We start from the raw sequence: 24,426 nt of genomic DNA on the forward strand, positions 1-24,426 counted from the left end.
TGTTATTCCCGTGCACTCAGCAGATTTTCTCAGAACTCTCTGCAGATTAAGCTAATCAGTAAACCGAACCCTCGGAGGCTGGGACTCGCCCCCTTTCATTGTTGGTTTAGCTGACCTCTGCACAGTTTGACTGTTCTGACTGACGGGAGCTCCACACGCATCAATAATGTCATTATGTGCTGAAAGAGCAGAGAGTGGGTGGAGATCGCTCACACTCTCTTCAAATCAAAATGATGTGGGCTCAGTAGTTTAGTCATAAGTCAAATTAATGTTCTGCAGATATACGGGGGTCACATGGAGGACAAGGTTGTAGATGAACTGAGGCTGATGCACTGATGTCATGGACGATATGAAGATGGACGACATGTCTCCACTTCCTCCCGTTTCATAAAAATGAAGATGAGACCGAGTCTGTCTTTAGTTCCCACAGATTCACGCTCTCGACCAATCACGAGTCTCAGTCTCAGCTGTCAATCAGGACGCTTCACCCCATAGCATCAAATAACTAAATCAAAACAAAAATGTACTGAAAAATGATCGTATATGAGTCTGATAAGATCTAAAATCGCAAAATTATTTGTTCATATTAATTATTTGTTTGACCCAAGTCCCATCCGCTAACATGGGAGAGGCGCGTTTACTGCAGCCGGCCACCAGGGGGCGATCAGGACAGTTTGGCTTCACATTTGCTGAGCTGTGATGTCGTCCATCTTTTTGTGGAATCTATAATTGATTTCTAAATTTTCTTTCTCTTTCTTGAACACTATCACATCTGCACGTAAGTTATGAAGCTATGTGCAGCCGCTGACTAACTTTGCCGGCAGCCAGTCCAGCTATTTCCCGTCTTTGTGCTAAGCTAAGCTAATCTGTCCGTCTCCTGCATAAAAACGCAGAGACAACAGACGTCGGCAGAAAGTGAAGAGCAGTTGTATCTCACACTTTGATGGATTCACCAGCCCTCGAGCGGGAGCAGCTTAGTGCTCGTGTGCGCTTCGCTGCGTGCGAGTGTGCACACACATTAAAGCCCATGTGTTTGTCAATGTGTGCTTATCACTGTTAGTCTTTTAGAGATACGTTTGAAATTTTGTGTGTATTTGTGTGTGTGTGGATATAAGTAAGTGTGTGTTTTGGGGTGTATTTGTGTGTGTAATCCTGTGTCCGTCTCCCGTTGTGTGTATTTTTCTCCGTCTGTTTTTTCTTTTGTGTGTCTGTCTGGATGTGTGTGTGTGTGTGCTGTTACAGTAGAGCAGACTGGTTGTATTCCCCAACGCGGTGTTGTGTTGCAGGCACGAGGTTTGAGGTGAATTTATAACGGACGTATGATTGATGAGTAAATACACCAGCGACAACGGGACGCCCTGCAGAATGACTGCACCCCACTGAGTTCAATGTGGGTAATATACGGCACGTGTGTGTGTGTCTGTGTGTGTGTCTCAGTAAATTAAACTGCGATCCTTCTATCGACCTGCACCGCCACAAACACACACACACACTCTCACTGCAATTAACGCATTAACGCTGCCGTCTTGTTATCACTGTCGCCACTAAAACATCTGTCCCTGTCTGAGGCTCAGCTGTGACCTCACAATTAGTGCAGTACACACACACACACACAAGCGACTGCACCACAGGCTGCATATAAAGCTGACAGGACAGGTAAACCCCACCTCCTCCATGTAAGTGGATGGGACATGGACCAAACTAAAAAGTCAAGGTACACGTCAAATAATGATGAGTCATTTTTACTGATAAACTGCTGTAAAAGGCTCCGAGTACGTAGTTCGGTAACATAGTTGTTCCCCGAGCTTTCGCCTGCATCCCACAATATCCATGAGTGAATGAAACTGTCTCATGTGTAAAAATACAAAGTAGAGATTAGTGATATGTATAAGGAGACGAGACCATAACCTCTTTTAGTTATTACGTGTGGGCAGGTTCTTTTCCCTGAAGAAGGCCATTAGACAGTTTCAAATATCTTAATACAGATATGAATCCCGAGAATGAATCTCTATTATGATCAGTTTTCAGTGATCATATCTCAGCCTCCATAAGCCTCTCAAGCGAACAGGCTCCTCACAGACAGGTCTCAGCACTCGGCAGCGATCTTGGCGCCGTCTCCGGGGCAGTAATTCGGTACTAACGAGACCCGGCCTCCATCTAAATGAACGGCTAGAGAGTCATAACTGCTCCAAAATAAGGTTTACAATGTTTATTCTAGTTTTCCACAGGTTGTACTATCAGGGACTATAAAGCAAAAAGGTGCACGTATCCGTACGGCATGAGTGACAAGCGCTCGCACACGGTGACAAGCAGCTTTCATCTGCGACTATCTGCACCGTCACTTTGGGCGTCACGTCGACATCCAACAAAACAGCAACAGAGGATCTCACACCAGTCGCATCACGTCTCTCGCTCCTTTTCTGCTGAATCCTCCTCATCACACCCTCCGTGGTTGATATTCCCGTTAAATATTTTAAATAATTCTTTTTGTGCTGGCAAAAGTCACGTCTCGTATCCGAGCATGTGAACACACACAAAACAAGGCGTAAAAGTTAATTAGACATGGAGCTGAGAGACAGAGGGCGTCTTCCTGCTGCGACACAATCATCTCCACTGCCCCTCCAGGGGAGAGGCGGGTTGGGATCGTGTGTTTCTGCATTAATACACACACACACACACACACAGACACAAATACACAAGCTTGTATACATCTAAACACACGTATACATGCACGCGGAAGCAGCAGCAGTAAATCAGACACACACAGAGAGAACAAACAGTGATTCGGTGTCTCAGCCTCAGTTCACTGCTGTGAAAGCACTTAAATTACAGGAGCACACACAGAGTCCAATCAGACTTTATAAACCACTCCGACACATGACGCGTAAACAACACAGTGAAGACGTTTAATCAAATATCTCCTGTGTCTCTCTCCCTGCTTCTGACTCGCCCGACCCCGTTGGTCTCTTCTCTTTGAATCAAGGTGAGACCACGTGAGCTTTGTCCGACTTCTCCTGCTCGTATCTAAAGCGTGAACACATGCGGTTCCTCAGAAGTGCCATGTAGTGATCCTCCTGTTTGTCCTGCTCCCCCCAGCTGAGAGCAGCCTTGACCGCTGTCATGCTTTGAATTCATAGCAGCTTCTATGTGTCCACGTACCCAACGACCCCTTTGAGTGCATGTGTGTGCACGTCTTTGAAATCAAAGAGTAAGACAGAATTCTCCCTCCAACCCGATTCAATGGAGGCGAACAGGTTTTCCTTTCAGCAGCGCAAATCGTTAAAAATGTATTTTGTTGCTCAGGATAACCGACAGTTGTAATGACCTCCGCCAGGTTCTGTTTTCACAAAAAATACTCACTTGATTTTCACAAAACTTTGTGGATAGACGGGAAATGAGCCAAGAAATAACCCGTTAACTTTTGGCGTCGATCTGAACAAAGGCTCCAGGGTTTTATTCTTTTTCTTTAATATTGTGACATTAACATTGGCGTCTTTTGACATTTTCCCCAGGGAATAATACGCGGTACATACAGCTGGAAAGTACTGAGCAACCGACTGATTTTGGTCTTTTCCTGGGATTTGCTCCTGATAACAAAAATACAGAAGAACACAAGCCTCATATTTGAAACTTTGCATAGACCTATAATAAAGCCGAATTCACTGGAATGCCCCAAAAAAAGCTCTTTTAGATTAATCCCTCTCCGAAAAAACAAAAAGAAGAGGTTTATGTAAGTATACGCTACGAAATATACCAGACAAATAAAAGAAAGAAGAAAACAACTGCTAAAGAATCAGTTGCCATCTGCTCCGGAGACACAGTTTCGGCTGATAAATCCTTGTCTCCTCTTTTAATCTCCCTGGGTTCGATTTTCTCCATCTCTCCACCTCCTCTCTGCAGCCAGACGGCATGTTTACCACCTGCTTATGTTTTCGCTTCTAACTGTATTCATTTCGACTGGGCTGTCTTTGTCTTTTATCCAGATCGCAGGGGTCACGGAGAACACTGATTTTAATGGAAAAATAAATGCTCGTCTCGTCCTTGAGCGAGGAGGAAAATGGAAGGGGAGGAGTAAAGCAACAGGGAGGGACACAGGAGGGAGATGTCCAAATGTTTGTTTATGCCTAATTGGGCCACAGATGAGCCAGCGGCCATGGCAGTCTATCCAGAGGGAAGGAGGAGAATGGAGGTGCTGCAGAGGAGAAATGAGGAGCGGCGGTGGTTTAAAAAACAAGAATAGACGGAGGAGACAGAGGAGGGGGAAGCTGGCGAGGGGGTGTTTGGCTGCGAGGGGAGAATATCAAGGATAGAGGAGGGGAAAGAAGCAGTTTGAGGAGCTGAGGATCAGCAGCGGGACCTCGGGGGGAAGTGATATCCAGTAATTACACAACAAGACTTGTGCAGCATGTGTGGCCGCACTACAAGAGTTCTCATAGCGCTCCCCGCTGAGCACGTTCAAATCGACACATTGCATCTAATTGGAACAACACACTGGAGCTACCGTGTGCACTACTCCTGCACCTCGTGGGCTCATCGAGGTGCAGGAGCAGTGCACGAGCATACATAAAAGGGCACATCCAACACATATGCAAATACGTCGGAGCGCCAGTGCCGGTGAATTGCCCCCGAACGGGACTAATACGAATGCTAAGATCAAAGTTGGTGATGAAATGGAACAAAAAGAAAAAAAAGTCAACAGAGGAATTTTAAAAAGGGAAGCGATAGCATGAAATGAAAGCCTTTGCACACACACACACACACACACACACACACACACACACACACACACACACACACACACACACACACACACACACACACACCTGCTGCAGATACAAGTTTGTAATGGAAACACGAAAAGCTCACTTCTGTTTACAGTAAATAGAAGCTGTGGGAACCTTTTACTTTTCACGTGATCGCTGTGGTTTACTTTTGTCGATCTTTTTAAAGTTACAATTCCATAATTATCCCTCATAGTAATCAAAGCCCAACAGATATATCAGATATGAGCCTTATTATGTTTTTATATGTAAAATAAATTGTTTATTTTCCTGATTCAAGTTCCATATGATAGACTGTATTTGTGTTATTCATAATTAAGTTTATGGTTGATCGAGCCTCAATTACATTTCCTTGTTGTCCATATCGATTGGTCTGAAGTGACGCGTCAACAAAGACTCTTCCTTCAACTCTGCTTCACCCCCTCATCACCTCATCAGTCAGATCATTGTTTTGGTTTTACAGCAAGCAGCTTGAATGTTTAGCTCACGTCTCATTGCTCACATCAACCATTGTTTCCAGCTATAACACGGTCAGCTCAAATACACCTGCTGTGTGCTACCTGCCCAGAGACAAACAGCAGGGGGACAAAGTTAGCAGCTAACTGAGAACGTGATGCAGCAGTTATCAGATCATGTAACGTCCTTTTTATGGGAATACCTGATTCTTGGTGAAGCCTTAAATCAAACCAATGTGTGAGGATAATAACTTTTTTGTCTTTTGGTAGGAATTTATCAAATCCGACAAGAATGATGATTATTATTCTTTATTCTTCTCTCATTGTTATTCAACCGAAGCTGAAGAGTCTGACTCATTGTTTTTGAATCGAAGACAAAGTCATTACAAGCACTGATGATAGAGTTACAGTAGGATGATGGCTGGAAGGACTCAGGGTTTTAAATTATGCAGTGATGTGATGAAAGTAGTTTTCATCTCAGTTTTACTAGCAACAATTGTTTTCCGTGTCTTTTGTCTAAAATCTTTGCGTGGTGCATCTTCCACCAGGCTGCGAGTAAAGTTAAAGTTGAGACCAAAGCGGGTGATACATCCAGCGTGTTGGCATTTTATGCATAAACAGAATCTCGGAGGAACATTGTTTTTGACTAAGAGAAAAAACCGCAGCAGCAGCAGCTTCCTTTTGCAAAACACCATTCATCTTCAAGAAAGAAGAACATATGGAAAAAAAAAAACGTAAGGAAAGAAAACATCCTTTTTTTTCACGTTGAAGATTTGCTGAGAGCAACGTGAAGTCAAACTGGGATTTCAGGCGACTCGAAGACTGACTTAACCTAAAAGACAGACTCGCTGATGAGTCTCTAAAAGACGACAGAGACATAACCACTGACATCAGTTTCCCCTCTGTCCCCCCCCCCTGTGAGAGAAATTCATTACATTCCTCCCCCAGCTGTCCATCAACCTCTCGTCTTGCTTTCTCTTTTAACACGTTAGCGAAAAATTTTCAATTTCCTGTGGGCGGCTGATGTCTGCTGGCTGTCGAAGCGGGATGACGCCGGGTATTTGATGTCGGCGTTGTCTAGGTTGGAGAAGGGGCGGACTGCGCTGAGGTTTCTCCAAAGGGACCCCTAAAGCTCCTGGGAAAAAGTACAGAGAGCAGCGGGAGATTGAAGTCACTCCAGCTCCCGCCTCAGAAGCTGACAGCTGAGAGATTAGTGGCTAATTAAGTCAGATGACATGAGTGGCGTGCGGGGAACAGCCCTCCAGCCAATCGAAGTTTCGTTTGGTCGCAGGAACAAGAGCAGAACTACCGCAGCCTCCGAGCTCATTGGAAGAAACCAGACGGTAGCCGAGAGCAGCGCAAACACTCCCCGACTCCCCGGGTTTCTCATCCCTCTCACACATCTGGAGACGCTCGATAAGGAACATGTGAGGAAAACAAAATGGTGATTGACACCCAGTTTTGCGACGTGCGTATTTAAAGCCATGCAATTTATTTCCAGGTGTAGACGGATGAGGGGAAAAAAGGGGGATGAGAAGAGAGGAGGGGAGGAAAGAGAGGAACAGCGTGTGACACAGAGAAGAGAAGAGGCGGACGAGGAGAGATTTGCATGGTGCGTTTTTAAATGTCACAACTGCACCAGGACCTTAGACACCATTCTTCAACCTCGCCACCCCGACACACACACACACACACACACACACACACACACACACACACACACACACACACACACACACACAAAGCATTTCCCTTTGGTCGCTCCATCTAAGAGAACATTCTGCTTTTGAAAGATGTAAACAGCTCTTCAGAAAACATCAAACAGGTCAAACGAATCACATGAAAAGCTCGGGCGAGTAAAAGGTTCGCGTGGACAGAGGTCGTGACAATGGAATGATCTTCCGCTTGTTCCGTTGGGTCTTTTCATGTCGTACTCCAAAAATACTCACATACTCCTGCTGAGGATTAGATGAGAGGCCAGATACCACTTTCATGTTTGGATTGTAAACATGCAGCGACCTCCAGCAACCAGTAAAGACTGTGCTTTTTTGTAAACACAGAATATTCAATGGTTTTGTAAACTTAGCAAAGCATCCGCTTCAACAATGTCTGCATGTGGCAAAGCACAAAATTGTAAGAACAAAAGATAATTACTGTATATAGACGATTTTCTTCAAAACATAAAATGGTTTTAAATCAAGACATTTTGAGTTTTCCTAACCTTTTCCTTTTTTACAGCACAGAAGCAAAGTGTCTGACAGGAGTGAAATCTGCAGATTTAACAAATGTGTTAACAAGTGAGCTTTAGAGCTGTTTAGTCCTGTTTGTACTCTTTCTGCTATAAGCTGCTATAGCCTCCAGTGGAACCAGTTTTCTTGCCCATGCAACTCTCAGCAAGAAAGTGCATTTCCCCGAACTATTCATTTGATATATTCCCTCGAAGACAGTTTAACTGCCAAAGCTGCTACGAAATACGATGTTTTATCGCAGCCCGGGTCGGCAGCAGGAGAAGAAAATTACACATTTTCAAGTTGTGATTCAGCGAAGCACAAAAGACAGGCCGTGTGCCTCACGCTGAACACTTCCAGTAGACAAATACAGGCGGAAACAAAAATGGTTTATTCGTAACCTCAGAGTTTTGTAGCTCACAATTTTAAAAAACGCAGACACCAAATGCCCAGGGGTTCATGTTCCACAGAACCACTTCCTTTATATTTGATTTAAAAGAAGAAAACCTCCAAGCGCTCGGATGTGAGTTCCTCTTTTTAAACTCTCCGCTCTCGGCAACGTGACCACCGGCACAATTCTAATGTGTTCGGGTTAATTGTGGCCACAGAGCTTGAGAGGTTGTCTCACCTGGCAGTGGGGTGATGAATGGGGGGAGAAATGAACAGCCTTATTTTGCTGTGAGGGAGCAAAGGACAGGAAACGTCTGAGAGGACGAGGGAGCCCTGTGGCCTGAGGTCTGTGTGTGCTGCTGTGTAAGAGACGGAGATAAAGGAAGCTACATACAAATTCACACCATAAAACTAATATTTTCACTTCAAAATAGACTTTACTTTCCCCCCTGGGTAGAAAATGTCTGCATGTTCATTATATCCATTTCTTTTATCTGTGCAGTGTATTATTTTTGTTGTTCCTCTCACCTCTAGTTACTGTCAAGTTGGCTGTTTCTCTGTTTTTTCCATTTCCCCGTGAGCGGCTTGTGGCAAATTAACTCGGCTATAATAACCTCTATTCTCTGTTTTCATATTTTGCTGCATCACTCACAGCTTTGTTGCGGCTGACGGATTCTAATCAAGAGCTACCTGTGACTTAATGAGCAGCTTCGTGATTGAACCCAGACCTCATTTGGTATTTATACACATATATGCAGTGAGTTTCCCCGGATGAATGTGTCGCCGGGCGAGTAGACGAGAAATCCAAAAAAATGCTTGATTTGAGAGTCTTCGTTAAATTTAATTCGCCTGCAGTTTGTCATCTCTGGAAGCTAAACCGCTGCAGAAGTTTTTCCTCCACAACTTCCAGTATGTGCACACATACTGCCGAGAGGGCCGCTGATCAAATCAGCACTTTCACCACCAGCTCAGTTCACTGGGCACTCCGGCACTGTCATCATTAGCACCACTTGCTGCAGAGTCGAGTAATGCCTCGCCATTAGCCACCAGCCCCCGGCCGCCCCGCAGCGCTGGAAGACTGAGGGGTTAAACACGTCCAGTTGGGATGCTGGTTAGAGCTGAGGGAGGCAGAGAGGAAGCCTGGAGAGAGGAGGAACCATTAGGGATGACCTAGTGCAATCAGCCCAGGGCACAGCAAAGGCTGAGCAGGGTTCAGTGAATTAGCAATGTCTTTTCCCAGCATGGATCAATGGAGCATTACCGTAAGAAAGCAAGGGAGGGATGGTGGAAGAGAGGGAGGGGAAAACGACAGAGGAAGAGAGACAGAAACTCAGAGTTCGACTTTTCTTTCCTTTCAAGTTCCTCCACTGACACAGAGACATCAAATAAATCAAAGATGGCAGCTTTCCATCCAATAATCAAGGAGGAATATCGTTTCAATTCAAATGAAGGCCTGGTTAAAAGCTCAATGAATGAAGAGGATGAAAGTGACTAATAGCACTGTTGTACACCCACACAAACAAAGCCTCAGGTTTTCAACAACCTCAGTCCAGTTTCCAATGAAATACAGACACTGATATGAGCCAATGCTTCGCCGGATATTACTTCTGTTTTTCAGCTGAGCTGCAGATGCATCACTGTTCCGTCCTGAGAGTCGGAGCAGAGACCGTATATATAAAGATGGATGACACGTCTCCACTTCCTCCCACTGTCCAGAAGCGAAGCCAAGATATCCTAGACGACGACGGTGATGATGGACAGATGAACGCTGCACATATTGTCATTTGGCGCCAGAGTCTGAGCTGCAACGATCGAGGGACGGAGCCAAGGTAGCGATACACACTGGAACAGTCTCAGCTGTCGATCATGATGTTTGACCTCGTTTTTATAGCATCAAATAACTAATTACTTGGACGTACGTCAACATTATAAAAACTTTCTCTTTGAGAAAAAGGACGAGGCAGGATTCATGGCCTATACTGCAGCCAGCCACCAGAGGGTGATTGAGAGAATTTGGCGAGCTCTTTATAAATACCGTCTCTGAGTTTTAAACAATCAGATAATTTTGTATTCTCCTCATGTCAGAATAATAACTGACAAATATTGGCTGACATCCACAGACACTGGAACAGGCCGAGCTGGATAATCCAGAACACAGGGTATTAATATGAATTTATTATCCCCTCTTGTAATTGTTATCCCGTTGCACCTAGGATGAGAGGTTTCATATCTGTGTGCAAATGGCATTACACTCATTACTCACTGTCAGTCACTTGACAACCGGAGGGGGAAATGAAAATCCACAGAGAAATAATGGTTACGGTACAACCTCACAGCCTGTCAATGGGTGACAAAGTAAAGGGAAAACCTGCATAAATTAGCTCAGGGACATAAAAACCGCAGATGCTTAAACACGGCAGGAAGCCCAGGTGACATTTTTGTCAGTTGTTGATTTCGGATCAAGATGTCAAGAGGGAAAAGATCTCAAAGTAAAGCTGCAGTCGAGTGGTTTGATGAGAATGATGTGGACCTGCACGACCTCCCAACCTCTGAGTGAAGAGACGTTTTTCTAAAGGCACCACATGTTTAATCTTCGTTGCGTGAGGCTAAAGCGGCGATGTGTGCCACTGAGGCCACTCTCACGGGAAGTCGTATCTAACGAGACACTTGCATTGTTGCTCCCTCTGGCTTCTCAACCCACAGCCGTAGCACTGAGAAAACCGACTCATCACCTAAAGTCCATTCTCTCATTATCTATTTTGGATTGTCCCTTTCACTTAGTGGCTCTCTTTACACAAATGCCTCCACTTACACTAATAGACTTTGCACACACAAAGGCGCACAAATAAAAAAATGACCACTTCTACACACTCCGGCCTACACAGAAAACAGTCTCTGCCCCATGGAGTATGGATTGCATTCCAGGGAGGGTGCTTCAATAGATCACAGGACGTTTATTGGCTCCATGGATTCCCCTGAGTTCATCAGGCTCCAGAGGAGGAGGATGAAGTGCAGAGACTGAATATAGATTCACTCTACCACTGTCTGCTGAGCAGGCCCGGCTGCTCCATCAGCCTCTATCCTATTAGAGGCCATGATGGAGTGTGTGTAGTAGTGTGTGGGGATGGTAAGTGGGTAGAGGCTGAGTGGGTGCAGGTAAAGTGTGGCGCACTGGGGATTTACAAAATATTACAGACGGCATCTTGCTACAGCTGAGTTCTCCTCCTGCGAGTGGACGCCAGCAATCTTATAGCAATGGAATAACTGAGGAGCGGAGGAGAGGAAATGACATCAGGAAAATAACAGAGTGGAGACGATACAAACCTCCACCACACTGCACCTGATTGAATTATATTCTGTCGGACAGAAAAGCAAAGGGGGGGCAGGGAAGCTATAGAATGACGGTCAACAGGAATAAAAGCAAAATAACTAGAAACGGAAAATCTATTTCCTAGAATGGATATAAAGCTGAGGCACAATTCAGGGGTCGCTGCATTTGATAATCAAAAAGGTAACAACTAAAAAACCAAGGGGCCTTTTAAACTTTCTCACCGTGTCCAACAGCCACTCTGTTGCTAGGCGATAGCGGTAAGGGTGAAAATCGACAAGACTACACGGCCCACGATGGCCCCTGAATTAGGACACGACTGTTGCGAGTGGAAGACAAGACAACAAAGCGAAGGATGGAATTATTTGAAGACTCATCTTACAGTAACTTAAGGAAGGTCATTGCACAGAGAGAGAGAGAGAGAGACGGACACAGAGTGCTCTGGTTACTGGCAGCCAGTGAGACAGAAAGAGTGATAACCAGGGGACAGCTGGACACACAGAGGCAGGGCTGGGCCGCTCCCGCAGGACACTGCCGGCTGGGCACACAGCGAGAAACATGAGCAGGGGCATGTGTGACTGGATGCATCTTGTGTTGAGAGGACGATCAAGTGCAAGAAATAGCAGCAACAGCAAAGACAGGACAGACGGAGAGGGAGAGAGAGAGAGAGAGAGAGAGAGAGAGAGAGAGAGAGAGAGAGTGTAAGGGCATCTGAGGAGTATGTAAGTGTGTAATCTGGTACTTGTCATTGGATGAAAGGTTGGTACTGACACCGAACGCTACTACCGGACTGTTAGAGGTCATTATAGTAGATGCCAACTGCGAGCTCATAGTAGGAATGGTATAAACATATCGCAGCAGGAAATAAATACCCCAGGGTGAGAATGAATGACTCCAGGAAAAGTGTGAGGAATGAAGAGAGAAGAATTTTAAGTCGCTTTCATTTGTAGCCGTGTGCGAGAGGTGCGGCTCAGTCGGGTCGGTTCACCACTTTTAAAAGAGACTGAAATATCCTAAAAGCAACATTGATTGATAGGTCGCTATGAAACTCTGTAGGCTGAAGGTGTTCATGATTTAGGACATGCAACAAAGGTCGAGTCGAGCCCTAGATATTGTCGTTGTGGTGAATGCATCGTAACCACGTGGTTACCCAAAGCTCCCCCGACAAATCGTAACTGAGTGCAACCATCGTATTGTCAATTTAATTTGTCTAAATGTTAGTTTACACTTGCTAACATAATACCGTCAACATGTTAGTATTGTCACTCTGATCATGTAAGCATGATATTAGCATGATATTCGCCGCTGCCTCACAGAGCAGCTAGCATGTCTTTTTTTTATTTTTTAGTAGCATGGCTATAGATTGTAGTCTTTCATTTGTTCCAATCTTTTAAACCACATTAAATTTCAGACGCATCCCTGCATTTGACTAAGCAGTTTTTCCTCCCTAACCTGCCCCGAAGCACCTGCTCGCTGAGGAATGGATCTGCACACAGATGGCTATATCATTAAAAGCATGGACCAGCGCGACGGCTGGCTTTGAACTTAATATGCTTAATGGTGTGTTTAATGTAAAGGAAATGAGGACTGAAATGAGCGGTGGATCGGAAGGAGACGGGGCCCTCTGCGGTGGGAAGGAGCTCAGTGTGCTGCGGAGGTTTTAAATCTGCAGGAGAGACTTTCAGGTTGAGCAGGCAGAGGCAACAGAAAGCTCATTTTTCACACGACACACATACACCTGACAAAACGTGTCTATATTCGGTGCAGTGCCATTTAGAGGTGGGCTGTTTTTTAGCGCGCCGTAGGTGGCTGTTCAGTGTTGTGGGCCAACCGACTGGGGCATATAGGCTTTGTGTCTGCAGCAGTTTCTGAAAGACTACGGCGCTCAAGACATTTTGAGAGCAACTGAGCAAGTTTTGACTCTCTCTCTCTCTCTCTCTCTCTCTCAACTTGTTTCTCATTTATCAAAGGTGATGAGGACGGAGACAGGCGCGAGCAGTCCCCGCACGCCGATCATTAAATAAGAGTTCAACACTAGAACTCATGAGTAATTCATGATCTCATACCCATTCTTCGTACGCTAGGTAGCACCTAAAGCCCTTATCTGGGGCACAGATACAGTATCTGCTCTTGAGCTCGGCTACAGTAACAGCAGAGGTGTAGTAGTGATATCTTTACTGGTACATGAACGCACGGTTAAGTTGTGGCTCGTTTCTAGGTTGTATAAACAACCTTCCTCCCATAAATAAATCCACTATAACTGAATACACAAATTTCTAAACTGACTTTGCAACAACATTTAGTTAACTTTTCGACGGTACCATGGCAGTTTGCAAATACTGTGGTTTAAAGCAATATACGTAAATGAACAAGAGTAGTTTGTGTTTTAAATAGTTTTTTACTTGTGCCAAGAAAATGAAACCACGTTGAAAACATGAGCACAGACGAAGGACAATCTAATCTATAAATCTTTTAAATTACATCACCAATAAATAAATCAGCAGGAGAGATTAACAAAAGGCCGATAGTTAGGTAGAAAACTCTTTTAAGGTGGAATTCTTTTGTGTGTGTGTTACTCAAGTTGATGGTAAATCAATCAATACACCTTAAATGTCAATACGACAACTCTGACACGACACGTTTTATTGACTTTCTTGCATTACACACCCATTGATTATAGGATCTTTGAATCCGGTTGCTTGAATAATAGGAACTACCCCAATGAGTAAATAGTGTCATGGGAAGTTTATTGCACTGCATAGAAAACATCTGCCATGCACTTTCGTAAAACTCCAAGAGTGAACTATATAATAAGGATTTTATCATCTGTAATCAGGACTTTGCACAGCTCATGCGGTGGTTCCCACCCTTTTCCTGTGAATCCGTGTTAGAGAAGGAGGTGTGGCAGCAGAACAGTACGTCTGGTTTCAAAGGTTTTCTGACGTTGCTCAAGTCAACACGTGAAAGGACAGACTGCTCACTTATAAATTAAAAAGCACCCTGTGTGCTCCTTCAGTACGAGCGTAAGAAGTACAACGAGTACTCCTCAGATTTGGGCATGAAAGGCAAAGTCGCTCTGAACAATCTGTTATCCACCACTAATATCATAATGGCATTTCAAACACCTGAGGCGACGATTAAGTGGAACTGAACAACTTGCCGAAGTGCACAGTGTGACTGGGGAAGCAGAAGACAGCCTGTACGTGAGCCGTCAGTCCGAATAGATCCTGAAGAACCGAGGAGAAATACGAGCACGTCACTTCACAGGGGCTGAACACAAGCTGAAAATGACTCGGCTTTATCTGTTGCTTATTGTGTGGCGAGATGTTGAGAACAGGTTTTACTTTACAGGTCAGACAAAGTGTTGCCAACGTATTTATTTTAGTCAAGGAGCACATCTTTTCCCCAGAAGCTACTCTAGGTGCAGAGAAACATATTTACTAATTCACAGAGAACAGAACATTAAAAAAAAAGTTTTATTACACACAGTGTTAACCTGTACGCAGCACAGAAAACTAGCATCAAACGTTATTAGCGAAGTTTTTCAGTGTGAGACACTAATAGTTTAAATATTTCAAGTTCAGTTCTCTAGACAGCAGCTGCAGCCTAGACGGTGATAAAAAAAACAATTGCCGGTTGTTCTCATAACATTATTTTGGTTTAGTTTGGGGATTTTCGCCTGTAGCTGATGGGATTCATGCAACATTTTATGCAGAAAGTAATACTTGTCTTTACTCACCCAGCCAAAGAATCACATACTTCCAGGCCTAGGAGCTTAGAGGGGAGTGTGGATTAGCCATAATATTCTGACTGTCGCTTAAGACCTAAGGTTTCTCCAGCTCCTGGTTAATATTTCAAGACACTGATGTTGTTGTGGTTGCCAGTTGTGTTGCGTGTATAAGGTCACGTGAATAGACTGTAAAGAAAGATGGACGATGTGTCTTCACTTCCTCCCGTTGTGCAGAAATGAAGCCATGTTTGACTTTCACCCTGTTTATATGGCATCGAATAACTAATTGGAACGAAGCTACCGTCCTAAGAACTACATCTCATTTTCATTTTGTCCATGTCCCATCTGCAAACATGGAGGAGGTGGGGTTCATGATAGCACAGCGTCCCGTCTTTACAGCCTCTGAACACAGGGCCGACTTCTGGTAAACCCTAAACAAACCAGTCTTTCCTTATTACTTTCTCTCCTGCACACGCAAACTGTAGACTTAAGACTAATAAAAAAAAAGCAAACTGCCAGTCATTCTTATAAAACTACCATTTCACAAGTTTCTTAAGTTCTGGTATCGGCTAAAATAAAGCTGATAAAAACCTGATCCTTCCCCGACTCTGCTCCACTTTCCCTCCTCAGCCTGACTTTACTGGCTCCCAGTGCAAACACAGGTAAAGTGTGTGAATGTGGAGTCAAAAACCTCCCAGTTAAACTTTAATTTGTTTCATCTCAATAATTCAGGCTGATCATTTTAGTCGTTTCTAAACCAGGACCTTCTGTATTTGGATCAAGTAGCTCATAAAAAATAAGGTGTGCCAAGGTTAGGGGACTAGCTGCTCCTTCAGTGTCCATGATAAATATTTAATCAACGCTGCATATCTGATGCTGTGTAAATAACAGTATCTGATTGGATGTTAAAGGACTCGCATCAGGATCAGGGACTCTAATGCAAACACAGATCAAATCTGCCTTACACACACTTATTTAACAAGCAAAAACTCCAGTGTATATGATTAAATGACACAGAGCGTAATGAAATTATTTGCATAAAGAATTTTCGAGAATCCCAAGACGCCCCCACTTCACCCAAATCCCAGTTTAACCCCAATATCCCTCAAGGTTATTAAAATAACGGGGTCTACAGATCATTTTACTGATAGTGCAGAGAATATTAGAAAGTCTTTTGAACCCTCCAGTGGTTGAGGATTATCACCGTGTATCAGTCACTCATCTCGAGACCGACCAATGAAAACGCTCCGCTCCTTACATCAAAGAGAGTAAAAAAAAAGAGGCTGTCATTAAAACGCCCTTTCATCTTATTGCACATTTACACTACAAGATATTTTCTGACCTAATTTTGCAGCAGACATCTCAGGCAATTTACTTTTGTGAGGAAGTGCTCGAGAAAAAAAAAATCTTCGGGATGTGTTTGGGACGAAGTGACTGCATCAGAATCTGGTCTGATTTGTGTGTCTGTGAGTAAGGATTTGACTGCAGGCGTCTGTCAATGGTTTGAACTTCTAAACCCTAATGGTTTCTGCAATTCTTTCTTTTGGCGAGTTTTTTCAAAATATTTATATTTTGAAAAGTAAATTAACCACAAACAAATGTGCGATTTCCCTTAAATTAATATTCCCCTTGATCACAGAGTTGCTCAAACACAGAGGTATCACTAATCTTTAATATTCCTCGCCTTAAACAAACCATAAACCAAAGTCTCTCGCAGCATATGGTGCAGAGGTCAAAGGTCAAATAAATGGCATCAAAAAACTGGTAAACAAGTGAAATCCAGGGCACCCATTGGAGGTTCGACTCCTCAACTACGTCAGCCATTCATGTCTTTTTCTCTTTCCCTCTCTCCGAACTGCGTTGTCATTGTCAAAGCTTTTACGCTCCAGTTGGCCTCGACAAAAGCGAGCAAGGTCGCCAGAGGCTTTTCCAGCTATGATCGCTGTGGTGTTGATAAAAGGCCCGATTAGGGGGCTGAATAGACACCCATTAAGAGGATATCCACACTAGTGAGGGAGCCCGGGGCCAAACGGTCCACCTTAAGAAAACCGATCGGCGCCTGAGAGGCCATAGTCACATATTTCATGTATTTTGGATTTTTAAAAGGGAAAACGAAGTTTGAGCTGCAGAAACCGAAGAAATAAGGAGGTGAAGGTGAAAAGCTGCATATGTTTGCGATTTGCAGATAACACAGTGCAACCTTATCCAAAATGTTTTTCCAAATCTTCAGAAACTAGATTAATCTGAGAAAAAACAGAGCATCCAGACGCTGATAAACTGGTCCCTGTTGAATATCATTTCATTATTTATTGGATTCTTTACAAATGAATCCTTATCCACAGCAAGATATTCGGCTCGGGTCATTTTACAGATATTGTTGTAGAATTTATCTCTTCATTATATCAATCACAAAATTTGAACCATTGCAACTTCTCCAGTCCGCTTAAGAGAAGACTGGGGTCCTTTGAATTCATTTCGAAACCGAGTCTAGAGCATTGATTCCCAAGCTGTGCAAAAAATACATCATTTCCAAATTGGCTATTATCAAGTGTCTCGTCCAGCAAGTTATTACATTTTTTGGGCTCGGTTTGCCGTCCACTTTCTGCTATTTCTGAGAAAGTTCTGTCATAATAGTGTCGCATAACTTTGAACCAAATCTCCCACATTATCGCTGAGCCGCAGAGCCCCCACTGTAAAGGCGCCGCACCACTCATCCAGTCCACATGGATTAAACTGGAAAATCCTTGAAACCCTTTGAAATAAACGGAGGCCGTGTCTGGATTTCTCAGTTATGGTTTGTACCTGAGACGATCAGTCAAAACCAGATGTACTTTTTTTTTAAGTGGTCACTGGTTTCATATTCAGTAGTTGTGTAATAAGTGAACACAGCGAGGTCAACAGAGAGAGGATATTACAGCTGAGGTGATTTCTTTCAAAACAGCTGCACTGCATTACCTGCACGTAAATGAGATTTTCAAGATTTAAGCGCAGATCTATTGCTTCTGTTAATAATGATTGTTGAACCTGATTTATTTCAAAATTGAATACAAAATGATTACAGCATGTGAATCGCTCTATGACTCTTTAAGGGCTTCAGCATCCTGGTGTTCAAGTCTCCTGTTCAGTCACATCTATCTGAGTAGATTAAATAAAACTTGGGAAGGCTCATATCCTGAAAAACATTTCCTCACTTAAACTTCCGCTTGCTGTCCGCATCTTCAAAGCATGTACAAAGGGTGAGCAGTGAGGGGGGGCTGGGGAACACGGTTTGAGAGCTGGAATAAATCGGTTCACAAGTGAGAACAAAGAGAGACTGTTCATCGCTGCTTGTGAACATGCATTTCTGCATAAATGTGCGTGTAACTAACACAATGGTGTTCGAGACAATAGTGTGTAACACCACAGACGCAGCTGAGCTGTCAAGAAAAGTTTCACTTTCATGGAGAAGCGGAGTCTGTTTATAAATTAAACATAACCTACTGGAGCTCCGGCTTGCAGTCGACTGGAGGAGGACACTGTGCACTTCTATGTGGAAAAAGTAAGAGGAAGTGGATGGTAGGGCAAAAGTTACGGGGTTGTGCAGAGGATACATTCAAAGAAGGTGTCAGGAAGAGACAGAGGAAGAGTAAGTGCTGTGAGCTTCGGAATATTCATGCATGCAAACTTTATTTATGAATGTCTCCTTAATATGAGCATGGTTGTTAAGCACTAGAGGGCAGCACAGAGTTGAGAGTTTCTGACAACGACAAACGGAGAGAGGCAAAAGTGGCAGATTGTCCCTGTGCCAAAGCGAAGTGCATCCCTGTTGTTTCTTACCAACTCGCCAAGTCTCTCCTCAAAATGTTCCATCATTGGTGAAAGCTTGAACTTCTGGCTACACTGCCCCCCCTCGATGTCCTGTGGTACTGCTCCGTTTCTTCCACGTTATTAAGCTTTCAAAAGATGTGCACAAATATGAACGAAATGAACAGACAGAGGGATCTTTCTGTTTCCGCCAATTTAATGCAGGATTTAAAATGAAAACTTCCCAGATGGTAGCAAAGCCTGAATGTGGGAGATACACCTACCAGACAGTTTGTCAAGTTACATTTTCTGACCTTGTTTGTGTTTGAAGTTTGCTTGAAGCTTGTACAGCGCAAAGCCTCTGAGACCTTTCGATTACCTGTCGTAATTCGTCTGATGGCGTGGCTCAAGTGTCACATGGTTGTCACAACAAATGCCCCCAGACAAGATAGATATATTACAACCTACCCTGAAAAATGGAGCGGATGGACGCATGAGAACTGAAATTGCAGTGCTGAGGACGTGGGAGGCGAAAAATATGATTCAACAGTCAGCAGCGGGCGAGAGAACAATGACGGCTTGAAGACTGGAACACAAACACGAGAGATGACAAGCAGGTTGTGACTGGCTCGTGTTTGAGGACGCAGCATTTCATTTGCTCAAGACTAAAGGAATGAAAGCTGTGGGGTTTTTTTACCTTTCAGATGAGCGGCTTGAAGAGCGTCAGTGAAGGAATCAGAGAGCGCGAGCCTCTGCCAACACCAACACTTCCAAGTTACTGTTACGGCCAAAGTCATCAATCACAGGAGTTGTCGTAAGGTTGGATTGATTTTGTGATCTCGCAAAACATGACCTTCAGACACGAGTTCATGTGTCTCCCTCGCTCATAGTTGCGGCTAAAAAAATAATAGCATATAAACACTTGAATTCCACATTAGATCAGACCCCCAAAAAAACTAAAATTCCTACTGTATCCTGTCAGGAAACATTATGCTGTGGTTTGGATGTAATCAACGGAGATGTAGTCTGAAGTCATCTCATTGCCACCAACAAAGATCATGAAAGACAAAACCAGTAGTGACCCACAAGATTTTGACAGTTTATTTACAGATATTAAATAGGTTAGAACATTTTTGTCCGTCACCCAATTGGCCGCAGGATGCTTCGTTGTTTGAGCAGCTGTCCCAAATGGAAATAGGACTTTAAGTTATTCAAAATGTCTTTAAAGCCTACATCAATAAATTCAGTTTCTATGACTGAAAGCACATCGTTCTGCAGCCTCAGTCTATCCTCAGGTAGATTCAGCTCGGTTCTGGCTGTTCCTCTTTGAAAATATATTAGTTTCGGGTAAGGGTTTACCGGCAGGAGTCTGATGGGGGAGGATGTAATACGTGACTGATTGACAAGATACACACATGTAGGTTTTACATGTGGTTTTACTTATCCAAGAGAAAAGGCTTCAAGGTGAGGACTCTCTTCTCGTAGGAATAATCTGAGGGAACCTTCCCCAACAGGAAAAGTGTTTAAAAGAGTCCTCATAATCAAATGTTGCCGTGTAGTTGCTTAATGTTTTTATATATTCATTGGCCAGGCACTATTTATGTGTCGGACCTGCAGAGTCTGATATTAACACTTCACTACATGCAACTCCTTTCAAATTACAATTGATCCAATGTCCATCAGCGCCGACGGTTTGTGAGCCAGCAGGTTCATTTCAAGCACTTGGATGCAACCTTTTCTGCACTACGAGGCACTTTGTGACTTCATAAATACTTTATATCTGACCAGACTTGTCAAAAGCACAGGGAAGGAGGCGAGACCAGCGTGTGGGATCCGACAGACACGAGCTGGAGCGGAGAGGAAAAGAATGAAGGATGGACTGCACAAGTGCCAGGGAACCACAAGGCTGCCTCTCAGTTCCAAGTATTCTAAACAGAGACAAGAGACATGGGCCACACAAACCACACACACACACACAGACACACACACACAATCATACACTCCACAGCACTCTTCAGGAGTACAATCTCACAGGCCCTAATTACAGCGGGCTGCAGCGTTTCTTATTTGGTTTGCCAAATTCTCTGATTGCACACACTAGGGTACAGTGAGCACAGATCCAAACACACAAACACCCACATATTAATTTAAATTGTGCATGTACAGGAGCGGTAACTCCACAGCCAAGGGAGCCATCTTTTTAAATGTCGGCCAGCAGAAAAGAGTGACGTTGTTTTTTTCAGCCCCCCAGTGCTGATTCATATTTTACCCGATCGCACCGAAATCCTTTGTGGGAACGGTTACATAACATTTACATGCACATGGCAGCACGAGAGATTACAAGTGTCCTGTTCAATTTCCTATGCGTGAACGAGAGCATATCCAAAGAGCTTACTTCCAACATTCAGTCAAGTGAACATACGAGGGATGAATGATGAAGTTTGTAAAGCAGAAGGAGACGAGTTATACATGAATGTGCAGCTCAACTCTTTCAAGGAGACATTCTGCTCATATTCAGGTTTACTTTCGATTGCTGGGTTAGGTTTTCACACTGTGATGCTCAGAAAACACATCACTTTCCTCAAGCTGTCCATTGCTGCAGCTCCTCTCTGCAGCCTCTGTCTGAAACACTTGGTTTTAGCTCCTGTCTTTTTAAGTCGCCCCTTTCCTGAGCTGTTCTGATTGGCCTTCAAGTGCACGTTGGAAATGTCGGGTTCTACTTTTGCTTTACCATGCTTTGTTATAATGCATGCTAGGCTAGCTGCTGAGGAATGTTGGGTGGACTTCTGAGAGGAGCTCCCTTTAGACTTTGGGGTTTTTGCAGTACGTGTACATAAACATTAAACCTAAAGAACACACTGGTTGTACAGTAGTTAGGTTGGTAGGGGTCTTTCTGTTTCAGGTAATTCAAAATAGCAGGTCAGCACAGTCTGAAGAAACAGACAACACCAGGGGAGGGTGCCCCTTCTTACAATATGATGAAGAGGGCACGTCCTGGAAGTCCAGTCATCGTCACTACTCAGGAGACCATTGACGAGGTCTGATTCCTACATAGAATGAATCCGTATGCTGCCGCTGAACTCTGTAGGACTGTGTTGAAAAATAAATGGGCCAGGTTTACTGAAATTGACTCGTTCCACCTAAGGCCGCGAACTTATCAATCAACTCACTTATGCATCGCTCCTCTTGCCTTGCCCTTCAGTTCCATTTCGTCTGATTTGTATGCCGCGTTCATCCGGAGCTGTTAGCCCGGTTTTAAAGTCTGATTGCTCACTCCTCTTTCTCTTTCAACCTTGAGTTGCTTTGAGGAAGGTCATGAATAATAACCAATCCGTTTCCTACACCAGCCCCCATGTACAGACCAAGACCAAACAGGGAGCCGGAGCATTACGCAGCCTCTCACTCGTTTAAAATCCGCAACCTCGGTCGGTTCTCGCTGTGGTCCAAATTGGAACCTGAGATCTTTTGTGTTTTTTCTGTGGCACCTTTTGTTGCCCCTAAATATCCCTCTCTGTCTCTCTCCCTTCTCTTCTCTCTCTGTTTTTCCACACTCTTGCTCATTTACATTCACCGTACAACACACGTTTCTCTTCCCTTTCTTAGAGAATTCTCTTAAGTGAGGGAAACTAGGCCATTAGGCTGCAGCACAGCTTATCCCTCGCTTCAGTATCCCCTTCTCCTCCAATTCCCTCTTTTTCTCTCTGTTACCCTCGCTGTCGCCCTGTCTCATTCTCGCCTTTTTTCTTTAAGTTGCCTGCAGTATCTGTCTTTTTCCCCCAATTTTTTGTAACCTTTCTCCTTTCCTGTGTTGCTGCACACTCTTATTGCCTTGGGTACCACCGTGTCCTACCTCCGACTTGTCTCTTTGCTACTGTGTTCTGTTTTATCTCCTGTCATCCATAATTCTGCACGCACACAAACACACACACACACACACACACACACACACAAACACACACACACACACACACACACACACACACACACACACACAATGTTACAGACTAACTGAATAGAAAAGTATTTCACCTTCTGCTCCTATTTCTTTTTCCCTGTAGCAAATGTTCAGGTGCTATTTACCAAACAGTAAATCGACTTATATTATGATAATAGGAATCGCAGGGACCAAAATCTAATCTGTTTCATTTACTATAAATAGGGGATTTCTTATCTCGGACTAAAAACAAAGCTGAACTGTTATTTAGAGAAAGTATTTACAACATTTCACCTCCACTGCTTGTACTTGCGTTGTGACCAATCAGGAAGCGAGTGCAGGTGACTGCATCATCTTGTACAATCATCTCCATTTCTGCCTGTCCAGTCTACAACAGCCGCTGAGTTTTCAAGCTACAACGGGACCTGCAGCGTCTCGAAAACTAATTTAGGGGCTTGAACACTAGTGTGGACGGTAGATGTTGATGTAGCAGTGACGAGGATATAAAAGAAAAACGTACAAGTGTGCACGTAGCCTAAGATGATGGTAATTGTGTGAAATGGTGTTCTGGTTGTATTTTAAACCTAAATTTCAAGTGGAGAAAGACAATTGGGATGTTGAATTTGCACAAGTGGCCTATGCACACATTTAGGTTGCAAGTACAAACATTGTCTTCTGGCATTTAGACCGGTGTGCACTTCACAGGAAACGTGTGTACACGCACACACAAAAACCACAGGTTTCCAGGTGTTGCTCAACATTCACATGCTCCAAATGCAACTGAGCCTTTTTTGACCCCATATTAGCCAAAAATGTAATTTTGAATGGTTCTGAAGCATATGAATGAAAAGCAATGAGCAGAGCTGAGCATCTCTCTCATATTTAAGAGTTTGAATTCAGCCCGATCCTCAACAAAACTAAATCATGATTATTATTATTTATTGGTTCTTTTTGCCATTGGTTAATTACTACTCTTACTTTACTCCACATTAACTCTAAAGTTAATGCCAGAAACAATTAAAGGCAATTAATGTAGAGCCCTGTTACATCAGTGAAAAGGTGGGTGGTAGGTTCAGGTTCCCTCCATAGGTGGAGACAAGATGTCACAGTTGTTCCTCTCTGTGTGTGTACAAGCACCCCCCCATCCCCCATCCAACCTCCGCCTCCTTCCTCGCCCTTTGTCCGTTGGCGGCCGTCCTGTCCGGGTCCCTCCGGGCTAATCTGCTGGTGTACCAGACGCATGTGCTCATTAACCTGATACCACCTTCTAAGAGCCTCAATGGCTGTGACACGGTCTAACACATGCACACACACACAGGCTCATGCATAATAGTGACAGTCACACACACACACACACACAAAGACGTGGTTGCTCAGTGACATGGGCCATTATTATTAGTACACTTGCTGGATTACTGAGGAAAGAGATCTAGAGGAGTAAAAGAGGATAACAGTTAAGGTGGGAAGAATAAGCCCGACTGGCAGAGGAGAGACTCCGACCTGAACACAGACAAATGCACATTGAGTTTTCTCTTTAATTGTCCTCTTTTCGTTTTCTTTCATTCATTTGGATTCTGCAGACTCCACCAATCTCATCTTCTACCCCCCATATTAAAATCCTCCCCACCCACTCAACCACCACGACACCCTCCTTCACACCTCTCTCTCTCTCTCTCTCTCTCTCTCTCTCTCTCTCTCTATAGCTAAAAGCCCTGATTTTCCAGAGAAAAGAAACCTCGTACAAAAGGCAAGAAAGAGGAGGGGAAGAAAAAAAAAATCATCCACCTTTTTTATGTG

At 43.9% G+C, this 24,426-nt stretch overlaps 1 protein-coding gene across 1 annotated transcript in view; it reads right to left on the reverse strand.

Moving 5' to 3' along the window:
• Positions 1-24,426, reverse strand: part of LOC118124559 (exostosin-1c) — a 77,149-nt gene that overhangs the window by 37,842 nt on the left and 14,881 nt on the right. The window lies entirely within an intron of this gene.

The sequence above is a fragment of the Hippoglossus stenolepis genome, chromosome 17 (assembly GCF_022539355.2).
Source record: "Hippoglossus stenolepis isolate QCI-W04-F060 chromosome 17, HSTE1.2, whole genome shotgun sequence".
In the NCBI taxonomy this organism is placed as follows: Eukaryota; Metazoa; Chordata; class Actinopteri; order Pleuronectiformes; family Pleuronectidae; genus Hippoglossus; species Hippoglossus stenolepis.